The sequence below is a fragment of the Peromyscus leucopus genome, chromosome 10 (assembly GCF_004664715.2).
Source record: "Peromyscus leucopus breed LL Stock chromosome 10, UCI_PerLeu_2.1, whole genome shotgun sequence".
NCBI lineage: Eukaryota > Metazoa > Chordata > Mammalia > Rodentia > Cricetidae > Peromyscus > Peromyscus leucopus.
In genome coordinates this window covers 82,307,658-82,320,218 of record NC_051071.1, presented here as the reverse complement: position 1 = coordinate 82,320,218, position 12,561 = coordinate 82,307,658, and the positions used below count along the sequence as shown (strand labels likewise).

The 12,561-nt window shown below is 41.4% G+C and overlaps 1 pseudogene; it reads left to right on the top strand.

The window, feature by feature from the left end:
- Positions 1 to 10,600: 10,600 nt before the first annotated feature.
- On the top strand, positions 10,601 to 11,647 carry LOC114695749 (annotated as a pseudogene).
- The last annotated feature ends 914 nt before the right edge of the window (positions 11,648 to 12,561 follow it).

Here is a 12,561-nt window from a genome sequence, read left to right as displayed (position 1 = left end):
AGGTTTGATTAGAGACAAGCATGGGTTAGGCTTGAGGGTTGTGATGAGGTAAAAACGGAGAGGAACTTCTACCAACAGATAACTGGAGCTTTATTTGAAGCATTCATGGCAGAGTTTCTCCAGGTATCCATGGTTCTCATCTCAATCGTCTTTTTTTCTTCCTTGTTTTGTTTTCCCAGGGGAATTAGAGGCAGGTGCTGGGGCAAAGGAACAAACCAGTGAGGAGCAGAGAAGTGACTCACCAACCATCAGGAGGTTTAAAATGTGAACACGAAGCAGACTAGGAAGTGACTCATTGAAAGGCAAACCAAGGGGAAAAAATCTACCATGAAAGCAGGAAAAAGTAGTTGAAAGGTGGGTAAGTTTTAAAACAAGGTTTAAGACAGGTTATTTTGGGGTCTTCATCTGGGCATGAAAGGGGATCCTGTTGCTTTCAAATAGTTCTGTTCAAACCAGAGGTTTATAAGTAAACCTTCACGTATTAAAAAAGTAAAAACTTTTAAGGAAGCATAAACTACTAATATATAATAGTAATTTTATTGTTTTCTCTTCATTATAACCCCATCAAGCAGACACAAATATTATCTGAATTCTTCATGTGATAAAACTGAGTTGATTATCTTAATAAGAACATGGCAGAGCCTTCACTTTCCAGAGTCCACCAACCCAACCACTTTGCATCACGACTTCCGATGATCCACAAATGCTAATGAATACTGATGGAGTATGTTAGGATTGTACTGTTTTCTTCTCATTGGGAGAATGTGCAGGCACTGACGAGAAGAAAAGAGAAAAGCAGCAATAGTGACAATTGGATGCAAGTGAGGAGTTGGACTTTTAACAGAACAATTATTAAAAAAAAAAAATTTCTTCAGTACTTGCTCTGTGCCAGAAGCTTGATAGGTAAAGACCTACACATATGTAATTATTATGTAGATATCTTATGAAATGTTGACAGGAATCCTGCAGATGTCTGTGTATGAAGAAGTATGTACAAAAGTGTCAAACAGCCTCAAACTGATCCATGATAGAGCTAGGATCTGACCCAAGGACCTCTTCTAAGTACACCATGCTGGGGGAATTAAAACATTTTCCTGATGATCATTTGAGATAAAGATATCTCTGTGTCAACACACCCGACCAATCATTCTTGAGCCTTCAAACCATTACTTGCCCTTGAACAGTTAATGTCTTGATCTGTATCACTCTCAAACATGATTGAGAATCACAAGGTCAAGCCTAGACCAGGAGATGCAATGGAACAATGTCTAAATTTCATCAGAAAGGTCTTAGATGTATAATATGTAGGTAGCCTACGTCACTGTTGTCCTACCTACTGCTCATGATTGTGTAGTGTAAGTGCCTGAGCAGGGCTGTGGGCTGAAAGGCAAGGAGACTACTTAGGTAAAGAGTGGGAAACACAACTTAGAACAGCACAGTAAGATATGGAGGGCTCTTTTGGAGAGAAAAGATATTAGAAGCAGAAAAGCTTCAAAGCTTAGAGTAAAGAAAGCCTGGATTTGGGAGGATAGGAGCTGGTGGTAGATGCAGGTATAATATCATCATGATGCTCTGTATCCAAGTCACATCTTCACGTCTTCATCCTGGACCAAAGAAGAAAAGACCTTCTATTACCAAAGGCCTAGAGGATGACAAGTCAAGTGCAAAGATGTCAAGCTAAGCTGGATGTGGAAACAAGGTGAGCTGCAAAAGAGCCTGACTTGAGCTTTGTCATCTGCAGGTGACAGAGCCTGGTGGGTTCAGCAGATTCTCTGTATCTTTGCAGGGGCTTAGGTCTTCGGCAATGATTGAAATCTAATGACCTCTCAGGATCACAGTTACAAGTACTTAAGTTAGCCCCAAGAGACAGCAGCAGTGATTCATCTATTCAACAGCCATTTGTTCTCTTAGAGTGTAGCATCTATTGTGTTGGGTTCGGGGTACACAGTGAATGAAAAATTAAAAAGTGGCTTTGCTCTCACGGAATTTGCTATCTAATAGAGAAAGTAGCAACTGAAACATACACACACACAAATACATTCTGGTCACACGCACCACCCTACCCTTTAGGGTCCCTTTATTTTCACCTATGCCCATGTCCTCCCACTATAAAAAATTTCTATACTACCTAAATTTATTAAATTATTTTAAAAGTTATTTTTTTATAAGGGTTTCAAAATCTTTTGCAGAGATTTATTGTTTCCAAAATAATTTAACTTAACCAACTTCAATTAAATTTAATTAAAAAGTTTACTCAGGAATGCTAGATTTAACTCATTGATTTTCCTTAAGGACAATTTTAAAACTAGTTTTAGGTTCACTGTAAAATCAAGGTGAAACCACAGAGGTTTTTCATACACCTCCTCAACTCTGCTCAGACATATCATGAAGTCGGCCATTGTCATTGTTCTCATCAAAGTTATGTCTGTGTTGGGGGGTCTGTTCACTGAGCAGGTTGTGAGTACATATGCACATATACATGTATAGAGACCACAGGACAACCTCAGATATTGTTCCTTAGCTGCTATTCATCTCTTTTTTGAGACAGTTTCTCATAAGTTTAGATCTAACCAAGTACCATAAGCTACTGGATATCAAGCCTCAGGGCTCCACTTCTTTCCTTTTTCTGTAGAAGAAACTGAAGTTACAAGTGCATTGCCACAATGCCTGGTTTTGTTAGTTGGTTCTGGGGATTGAACTCGAGTCTTCGTTGTTTCAAGGTAAGCACTTTACCCATTGAGATATCACCTCAGCCACCCAGAGTAACGATATACCTTATACCTGCACTGATGTACTATGCCAAAGTGCCCATCAGAATTCACTCATGGTCTTTTATATTGTATAGATCAGACATGTGTATAATAACATGCACCTGCAATTATAGTGCTGTGAAGAAGTCTTTCCCTTCCCCAAATCCTGTGTTCCATCTAGTCATCTCTCCATTGTGTCTAATCCCTGGAAAGCATTGGTCTTTTTACTTTATCCATAGCTTTACTTTTTCCAGCATGTCATATTTTTGGAATAATGTAGTAAGCGGCCCTTGTGAACTGATGACTTTTACTGAGAATTTTTATGTAGATTTCTCCAGGTCATTTCATAGCTCAATAGGCCAATCTTTTAGAATTTGGAATGGTAGTTTATTGTCTGTCTATACCACAATTGACCCATTTCCCTACTAAAAGATATCTTGATTGCTTCTAACTTTTAGTAATTATGAACACACCTGTTATAAACACCTGTGTATGACTTTTGTGTGAGCATAAGTTTTCAACACATTAGGAAAAAATACCAAAAGCCACAATCACTTCATTGCATGACAAACTGTCTTCCAAAGCAGCTGTAGCATTTTGCATGTCCTCCAGCAATGGAGTAGAGGTCCCACTCAGCAAAAGTATGCTCCAAGTAATTAAGGTTTAGTAAAACAACTTTAAAAAAAATCAACCTTATTGTTTTTCTCACCTTGCCAACGTTTGGTGGATAAATTTGCTTTTATAATGTAAAAAACACAAGCAATGAATTTATTATAAACAGTTTTGTTTTAGTCAAGAATCAAAAAAAAATTTAATTCATCTCTCAGAGACCATAAGAACCTTTCTTTCTCCTCTGAAAGAAATCCCTATGACTTAAGAGAGAGGATGACTTGGGAAGCTAGATGCATCCAGGACTAACAATTCTCAAAGCTTTTAGGGAAACTGTGGAAATTTAGAATAGATTTGTAATATTTTGAGAAAATAATATACACATACATTTTATGTATAGATTTTCTGGATATTGCAGAAATGGGGTGAATGAATCAAAATATCTGCTATGAGGGAACAGACACATATCCAGAAAAATAAAAATTCCTTGCTGTTACATTAACACCATGGCCAACAAACTCTTCTTGCTAAGTAAAATTTGAGGAAATATATTACCCAGAGGAAGTGGATAATGCTGTAAACTTGATTGCAAATTATGTCTTCACTAAACCAGATGAAATTTGGATAGATCTAGAAGGTTAAAAAGGATGAGGATTTGGAATACAGATCAGAGCTTTCTGGGCATGACAATATTGGCAAAGAAATGAAAGAGGAAAGGTAGACATGGTATGCTAAAGAAATTATTTTCATGAACTGAAACTGCATTTTGAAGAACAGTAGAAAACAAGATTGGAAGAGAGGTAGGGGCTTCAGTTAAAAGAATCGTGAACACCAAGACTAAATTTTAAAATTTAAGTTCTAGACAGTACATAGACACTGAAGATTTGGGGCAGGTAATGGGAAGGGGGGCAGAAGCACTGCTTTAAAATGTTAGAACAACATCAGTGATGGCTGAAGATAACCCATTCCAAACTTCCCCAGTCATGCTTGAGCTAAAAGCACTGGAGAGTGCCTCTAACTCAGAGAAATAATGCAATCGTCTCTGGGGAAAGATACCTCTGTCGGGGCTTCAACTATCTCTATGTAATTCTCTCTATAATACTTACAAACAATTAAGTCCAACTTAGAAGGGAGTAAGAGAAACAAATATGCCAACTAAAACTAAAATTATGAGAGTCAAGACAATCACAGCAACTTTCTCACTGTTACACTTAACAAATTAACATAAATAAAAATATTTGAGAGAGCAACTCTGTTTTTGAACACATAGGAAAACTTTAGAAGGAAACATAAGGGAAATTAAAAATCCCCAGAGGAAAGTAGGACAGGGCATATAACGTGTTAACCAAACAAAAGAACTAGAAAATGTCTTAGAGGAAAAAGATTCAGACAGAGCAGAGGCAACAATGCCTGGAGAACAGAGACACTCTAAAGCTCGGAAGGGACACTGAGGGAACTCTTGAATAGGAATTATCAGAGGCCAACAAAAGAGAAAAGAGAGAGAATTGAGAAAGATGAACAGAAATAATGGGTAAAAGGCCACAGAGCAGCTTCAAACCAGTAGAAGAAAATGACTGCCTACTTGAAAGTTGACACTCAGGCAAATGTCATATACTGTAGGGAGAAGTAAGATTATCTTTATAGATAAGTATAAACAGAGACTTTATTTAGTTCCATACTGAAGAAAATTCTAAAACACATTCTTCTGGCTGGAGGCATATGATAGCACATATAATTTTAAAGAAGCAGGAAGTGTGTGTGTGTATGTGTCTATGTGTGTGTGTGTGTGTGTGTGTGTGTGTCTGTGTGTGTGTGTGTGTGTGTGTGTGTGTGTAAATAAATAAGAGTATACACTAAGGTCCTCTCATATTGATACCTCCCACTATACCCTGTTATCCTATTTCCTTCTTCAGAGCTTTCTACAAAGCTGTGGGAACCTGCTTGCAATTCCTGTAAATGTGGCGCTATTACCACATACATCCTTAGGGTAAACCTCTACTCCCTGCCGTTCAGGATGTGGTTATGTGTTCTCTCCACACTGCTTTGAAATCCTGGAGGAGTCAAGGATGGAACCAAAGACATTCTCCGTTTATACTTATCTTTAAAGCGAACCTTCCTTCTCCCCAGAGGATACATGACAGTTGCCTCAGTGTGTTCTCTCCCCAGTACTTTGAAATCCTGGAGGAGTCAAGTTCCGATCATCCACACTTGTCGCCTGGATTATGACACCTTCTGTTGGTGTTCTATCCCACACTCATTCCTGCTTCCAGAAATCACCCCCATATCACCCACCTCGACTGAAGGCCTTACGCCATGCCATGCTTTCGGGTTCAGGTGGTCACCTTCAGTACGAGCTTGAGAACGCACAACTGAGCTGATGTAACTCAGGGGGGCTAACTGCTGTGTCCTCTGGTCTGCACTGGAGGTGCTGCTGGCAGTGAGGGAACACAGAAAGCAAAGACTCTCTCCTTGTCAAACCTGGGTCCCACACATGTCACAGTCGTTTCCCCCGGAGACTTTCCATACTACATCTGGACTAACATGCTGAGAAACACAGTAAGGTAGGATGAGGAGAAGACTGGAGAGAAAGTTTCCAGGTTACTCCCTGAGGCAGAGGGACCCTGACTTGGCTTCTGATACAAAGAACAGCAGGAAGCCGGAAAAAGAGACACAGTTCCAGTTTGTCAAGAGTTGAAGACTGAATTATTCAGTATTTAACACAAACAAACAAACAAGCAAACAAACCCACAAAAGCACTAAAATGGTAAAGAGAGGGCAATGTTCATTGCTCTGGTTTGATCATTACACCCTGTATTCATTCACATGCTGAATATTGTTCCCACACACCATACATTTGTACAGTTACAAAACAGTAAGACTTGGTGCAGGGCATCCAAACCCAAGATTTTCTTCATCATTACTGTTCACAAAGATCAAGCTCAGTTAATAAATAGTTATCTTCCAGGCATAGTGCTTGTAATCCTCACACTCAGAGGGCTGAGGCAGACAACTAACGCCAGCCCAGCCTGGGCTACATAGTGAGACCCTGCCTCAGACAACCCCCGAACCCCCTCAAAAAAAAAAAAAAAAAAAAAACAACAATAAAAACTTGTTGACCAATGTATATGTTGGAATTTAAGTCTTGTACTTGGATTAAGGGATTTAATCCTTTTTACTCATTTCTGTAGTGCTAAATTAGGATTGTAAGAATACTGGTCTCACGGGATTACCATAGAGTATAAATAAAGAATTCTAAGTAAAATGAGCATTTTAACTTGTGAGGCAAATACAACCATCACTGATGGCTCTGGGATACAGAAGGGTGCATCTACTAAAGCCCTGAGCAGCAAAGCCTTCCTCAAGGGTACAAGGAACTCGTGGAATGTTTAAGATGAGCTTGAATTGCCCATATTCTGCTCTTTCTCCCACTGCAAATTATATATCTGAGGTCTAAGCACCCAAAAGCCAGGCAGTTTGTTATTTTAACATCTTTTATGGGTTATATCAATTTTCCTGCATGTATGTGAACATGCAAGTGTGTGCCCGTATGTATGGAGGCCAGAGGTCACAGCAGGTGCCTTCCTTTCTCACCGTCTGGCTTATTTTTGGAGGCAAGACTCCTCACTAAACATAAGGCTCACTGATTCAACTAAGCCGGCTGGCCAGCAAGGCTCAGGGATCCTCTGGTCTCTAGGACTGGGATTACAGGTGTGCCCTACTGCCTCTGGCTTTGACATGGCTGTTTGGGATTGAACTCAGGTCTTTATGTTTGCATGGGAAGTCTTTTCCTGACTGAGCCATCTCCCCAGTCCTCCACATCAGATTTATACAGCAGCTGAGTCACATAAGCAGTGCTGAGATTTGATTGGTCATTAGCACTGTAAATGTACATCTGTGTAAGACACGAAAGTGGGCCTTCCAGAAATAAACATTCAACTGCGTTTGAAATTGTAGAAAGTGATGGGGAGTCTATGATCAGCTGATGTTAGATACATTAACTACAGCACGATGCACGTTTTCTTTCTTTTTTCCCTGTGTGCTTGAGAATACCAAATGAAAAAAAAAAAAATGGAAACAGCATCCATGTGGCCCATTGTCCTCATCACCAGCCAGCAAATGAGTATTTCATGGACTTAACGTGACAATAAATGACACGTCCAAAACAGGTTGTGTGTGTGCTTTAGCAAAACAAAATTAAGAGTCATTCTAGGGAAGGACATTGCCACAGCTTTGGCATAATTAGGAATCATCATAATCAAATACAGGAAATTGGCACATCTGCTTTTCAGGCTGTTGATCCAACTGTGAAGCTGCCTGCACACTGGCAGGAACAGTTCTGATGCAGCTCGGTGTGCTCTGCAAAGCTGTCTTTGCATAAATATTTACATAATTCTCTCCAAACACTGCTCTCAGCAGTTGTTCTTTATCGCATCTTCCTCCCTTGGGTTGTTATTTCTTCCCGTGCCTGCTCCTGGTGAAGGAGCGGATCACTCCTGAGTCTCAGGATTCCTCTGTGCATTTTAAAGAGAACTTCAGAGGAAAAAAAAAAAAAACCCTTCACCCTGGGAGTGTTATACAATAGCAAGGGGAGGGACAGAACTTTCTCAGGAAGCCATCAGTATCTTTTTCTAGAAATGTACCAATGAAAATACGTCCACCCCAGCTAAGGAGAAGGCAAGGCAGAGACAGAGCAGACGGAGAAGGTGTGCACCCTGCGGTCTGATAGAAATAAAGAAGGGTAAATCAAGTCAGGCAAGCTGGAGCTTTGAAGAAATAGTTGCCACACCAACCATTGCCCTCATTTACTGACAAAGCGAGAGATGAGAGAGCTTTCTCCCTTCTAGTCAGTGAATAATTCTGCTCATTTCTTGTTCACTAAAATGAGCCAAAGCAGTTTTCATGGTCTCCTTACATTGCTGGAACCATAGAATATTTTTATATGATAGGTATTCTACACTTTAAAAATAAAATTTAGTAAAAATCTTGTATCTTTTCTATTCTCCAAGCTTGTTTTGTTTATGAGTGTGTCTAGATAACCTATGGTTGGTATTGTAACTTTGGTAAATACAACTCAATCACAAAAGATACAGTACTTGATGGTATCCCAATATTTATAAGGAGTATCTTCAGTGTGGAAGATGTGGATTTTCTACTTTATCATCGACTCTGTTATTGATGTTGTCTTTTGTCACATATCTTTGGGATTTGGGATTTTCAGGGTGGTATGGGATACATTGCTATAACCAAGTAACCGGTTGGTTTATACACAGGGGAGGTGTGCCCATTTATCCTCAGAAGGCAGCATCTTTTCAATATAACAAGAAAAAGGAAACTTATTGACTAATGCAGATGATAGAGACATAACTCCTCTGGGAAGTGACCATATCCCTCCTCCAAGTTTCATTAACATACAAATTAGGAAGTATTGATAGATGCCAGTTATATGTGGTTAGCTTTATGTATATACAAGAGCTAGATTCTAAGTGGCTGTCAATGTAAAGTGCTTTCTAGAAAACATTCAGTGAACTTCATATACTGTAGCAGGAATCTTAAAAGTTCTTATTAATAAAATCAAACCCTAGGCCAGTTATTGGGGTCAATGCTGGTAGATCAGAAAGACAGAACAAGCCACAGCTAACCTCATCTGGCCAACTTCTCAGCTGGTCTTGTTTCCTCAGACTGGAAGCTTCTGTGTCCTCATCCAGAATGAATCTCAGCTGAACTGCTGCTCGAAAGCCTGAAGCTTAACCAGCCAAATGCTTCTAGTTTCTGGTCCTCACGCCTTATATATCTTTCTGCTTTCTACCGCCACTCTCTGGGATTAAAGGCTGGCTTTCTGGGATTAAAGGCGTGTGTCACCATGCTTGGCTGTTTCCAATGTGGCCTTGAACTCACAGAGATCCAGAGGGATTTCTGTCTCTGGAATGCTAGGATTAAAGGCGTGTGCTATCACTGCCTAACTAGTGGCTTTTCTGTTCTCTGATGCCAGATAAGTTTATTAAGGTACACGATATTTTGGGGAACACAATACCACCACAATATACCTTGACTTCAAATACGCATCTTCTGTTATGGTAGGCATAGCAAATCAGATGACTCTTCAAATGATTCAAAAAGTCAAGTTTCCTTCTATCCTGCTGCCCAGAGAACATCAGGGTTTGCTCTCATACTGTTTCCTTGTGGGCTACAAGTGTCTGCTGACACTCTAAAAATTATAATATGCAAAATAAAGACTGAGAACCAGGCAGTTTGCTGGCTCCTCTGTTGGGCACCCAGTTCTGCACTTAAACTCTCTCTTTCCATAGCAACTGTCTTATCCCTTCATACCCATCTCCAAACTTCCATTTTTAGAGTTGGCTGATTATGGCTATCTGGAAATAAATGGGATTACTCAAGTTTTTATTTATTTTGTTTATGGGAGATTTGGGGAAGTTAGTAACTCAAAATGATGTGATGAGCCAGTCATTTGGGAACAAAATCACGTGCACTATGTTTGATTCATAGTCGTCCCATACTGAAGACTCACTCTGTCTTCTGTAACTTGAGATTTTATATACTGAATGGATATTTTTGTGTGTGATGCACAAATGCACCTGTAATACATTTTTTTTAAAAAAAAGTCTTTCCATAGATGTGTGTGTGTGTGTGTGTGTGTGTGTGTGTGTGTGTGTGTGTGTGTGTTTACAGATCACTCCTGCTCTCCTGTCCATGTGTCTTTAGGGTACGTAGTTACCTTTCTAAGAAAATATACCCAGATGTTAGAGAGGTTAAAGCTGTCTCGTCTCTTTGCTTGTAGGTTTGATGACTGAGTTTTTCCTTGTTTCTTGCCTTTTTTTTTTTTTTATTGCATTTAGCTAGGACAATTTTTTAAACCTCACAGGAACTGCAGAGGGTGCTGGGAAGGAAAAGAAACAGATTCTCAGTTGCAAAATATGGTGTTGAAAGAAGAGTGAATTCATCAGTGATTCCAATAAGTTATGGAAAGTCTCTACTAGGAAATGTACAGACCATTGCACCATAATAAGCTTATACTACATAGGGAGCATGTCTGTCTTCCTCCAAAGGAATTTGAAGAAGACTTCATAGAGTACTTCATGCTAAAAATGAGTGCAGAGACGTATCTGTAAATACATTTCTTCCCTCAACCTCCAGCCCTATAGGAGCTAAGCGTCCCAATCCTATAGTTCTGTAGCTCAGTAGAGCTCAGTAGAGTTGTGGCATACCTGAGGTCTGGAGAATTCATGCCAAAGCCACAAAGTACAGCATAACTGCCTTCATTCAGACACAGCAGCTGCACAAAATCATGGTTGGCATGTTCCTAGAGCATCCATGCTGCATGGAGAACAGCTTATCACCCACCACTCCTCGAAACACTGGCATCATTCATACCCTGGGTCCTGCTTCCTCATCTGTGGGCAGATGTTGAAGAAGGAGCTGATTAAGTCTGGAGTGAATGTGCTTAGTCTGAATTACTCTCTTGGAACTTGTAAGTGCCATGTGGCCTGTGGCTGGGGCTCTGTGTATTAAGGGATCTGAGATCCTGACAGTGCTTGTCAAGGGCAGCAGCACTGTGAAGGGGGCAGAATAAGGGAGTCACGCTCAAGATCTCCCTGGATGACACCTGCTTGGAAAAGTGTGAGGATGACATCCTGTGGTCAGACAACAAGAACATTTGCAATGTGGTGGGAGTGGAAGGAAGAAGACCATATGATGAGGGATTCGTTCCCTTCAGGTGAAGGGGCAAGGTGCTGACTTCCTGGTGAAAGGCAAGGGAAATGGTGGCTCCTTAGGCAACAAAAAGGAGGAGAACCTTCCAGGGGCTTCTGTGCATCCTAGCCATGCCAGCAAAGGTATCCAGGATCTGAAGTTCAGAGTAGAGAAAGATGTAGATATGGTATTTTCATCTGCAAGGCAGCAGATATGTTCACAGTTAAGGAGGTCCTCAGAGAGAAGTGGAAGAACACCAAGATTGTCAGCAGGATCTAGATCCCAAGGGAGCTCATGGGTCTGATGAGTTCCTGGAGACCAGTCACAAGGTCATACTGGCTGTGAGCTACGCATCGAGATTCTTCCAGTGGAGAAGGTCTTCCTTCCTCAGATGATGATGATTGGGCGATGCAACAGCGTGGAAGATGTCTGCTGCACACCAGATGCCGCTGAAGGCGATCAGAAAACCCTGTCCTGCCTGGGCTGAACGCCAGTGATATAACCAGTGTGGTCCTAGATGCACCTGACTGCATCAAGCTGGAGAAACAGCCCAAATGGACCACCCTCTGAAGGTTGCTTGAGTGCAGGACCTGGTTACCCCTGAGGCACAGGCTGGCGTCCACCACTTGCAATTCCATGAGGAACTCTGCCTCTTGGTGCCCGTTCCTAGTGACCCCCCCACGGAAGCCACGACTGTGGGCTCTGTGGAAGCCTCCTTCAAGTGCTGTTATCATCTTCATTAAGATTGGCAGACATGTTCCCCAGGTGGCTAGATCCCACCTACATGGTTCCATCATTTCTGTGACACCAGATCTCCAGAGCAGTGACAGCTGGCCACACCCATTAGCACTATGGCATCTTCTCTGTGTTGTGAGTTCCCACTCAAAGAAACCTGTGTGGAGGATGTAGACCTGGGGCTGAACTTGACCATGAATATTGGCAAGTTCTGAGGCTTTCAAAAAGGGAGCGGTGGTCCTTGTGCTGACCAGGCAGTGTCCTGACTTTCCTGTCATCACATCAAGTATGTAGTGCCATGGCAGCCTCCTGGAGACTTTCTTCCAGCCCCTGTCACATCCCCCTTCTCCAACTCATCCACAGGCCAGAGAAATACTTGAGGCCAGTGCTCACTCTGGGCTATAGTGTGGCCCTGGCGAGCTGGAGCATCAGGAAGATTATGACCTCTGTGAAATGCAGTGCATCACTCAGCTGTCCATGGTGGATCTACTCAACCAGGGATGACAGAAGAACACAGGACTGGAGGCCCTCTGATTTTATCCCAAGAGGACAACGATAGCTCTCTGTACTTTGTTCTACAGAAGGTGATGCTCAGAGAGGACTATAAGTCCTGGCCTAGAATCAGGAGACAGCCAGCAAGAATTGGGGCTTAGGGAGTGCGGTTGAAGTTCCAATGCAGATGGCCTTCAGCCCTGGCTCACACTTGCTTCCCTCATTGCCTGACCTCTCTCCCTCTTCCTGGTGCATGGCACTCTTCTGT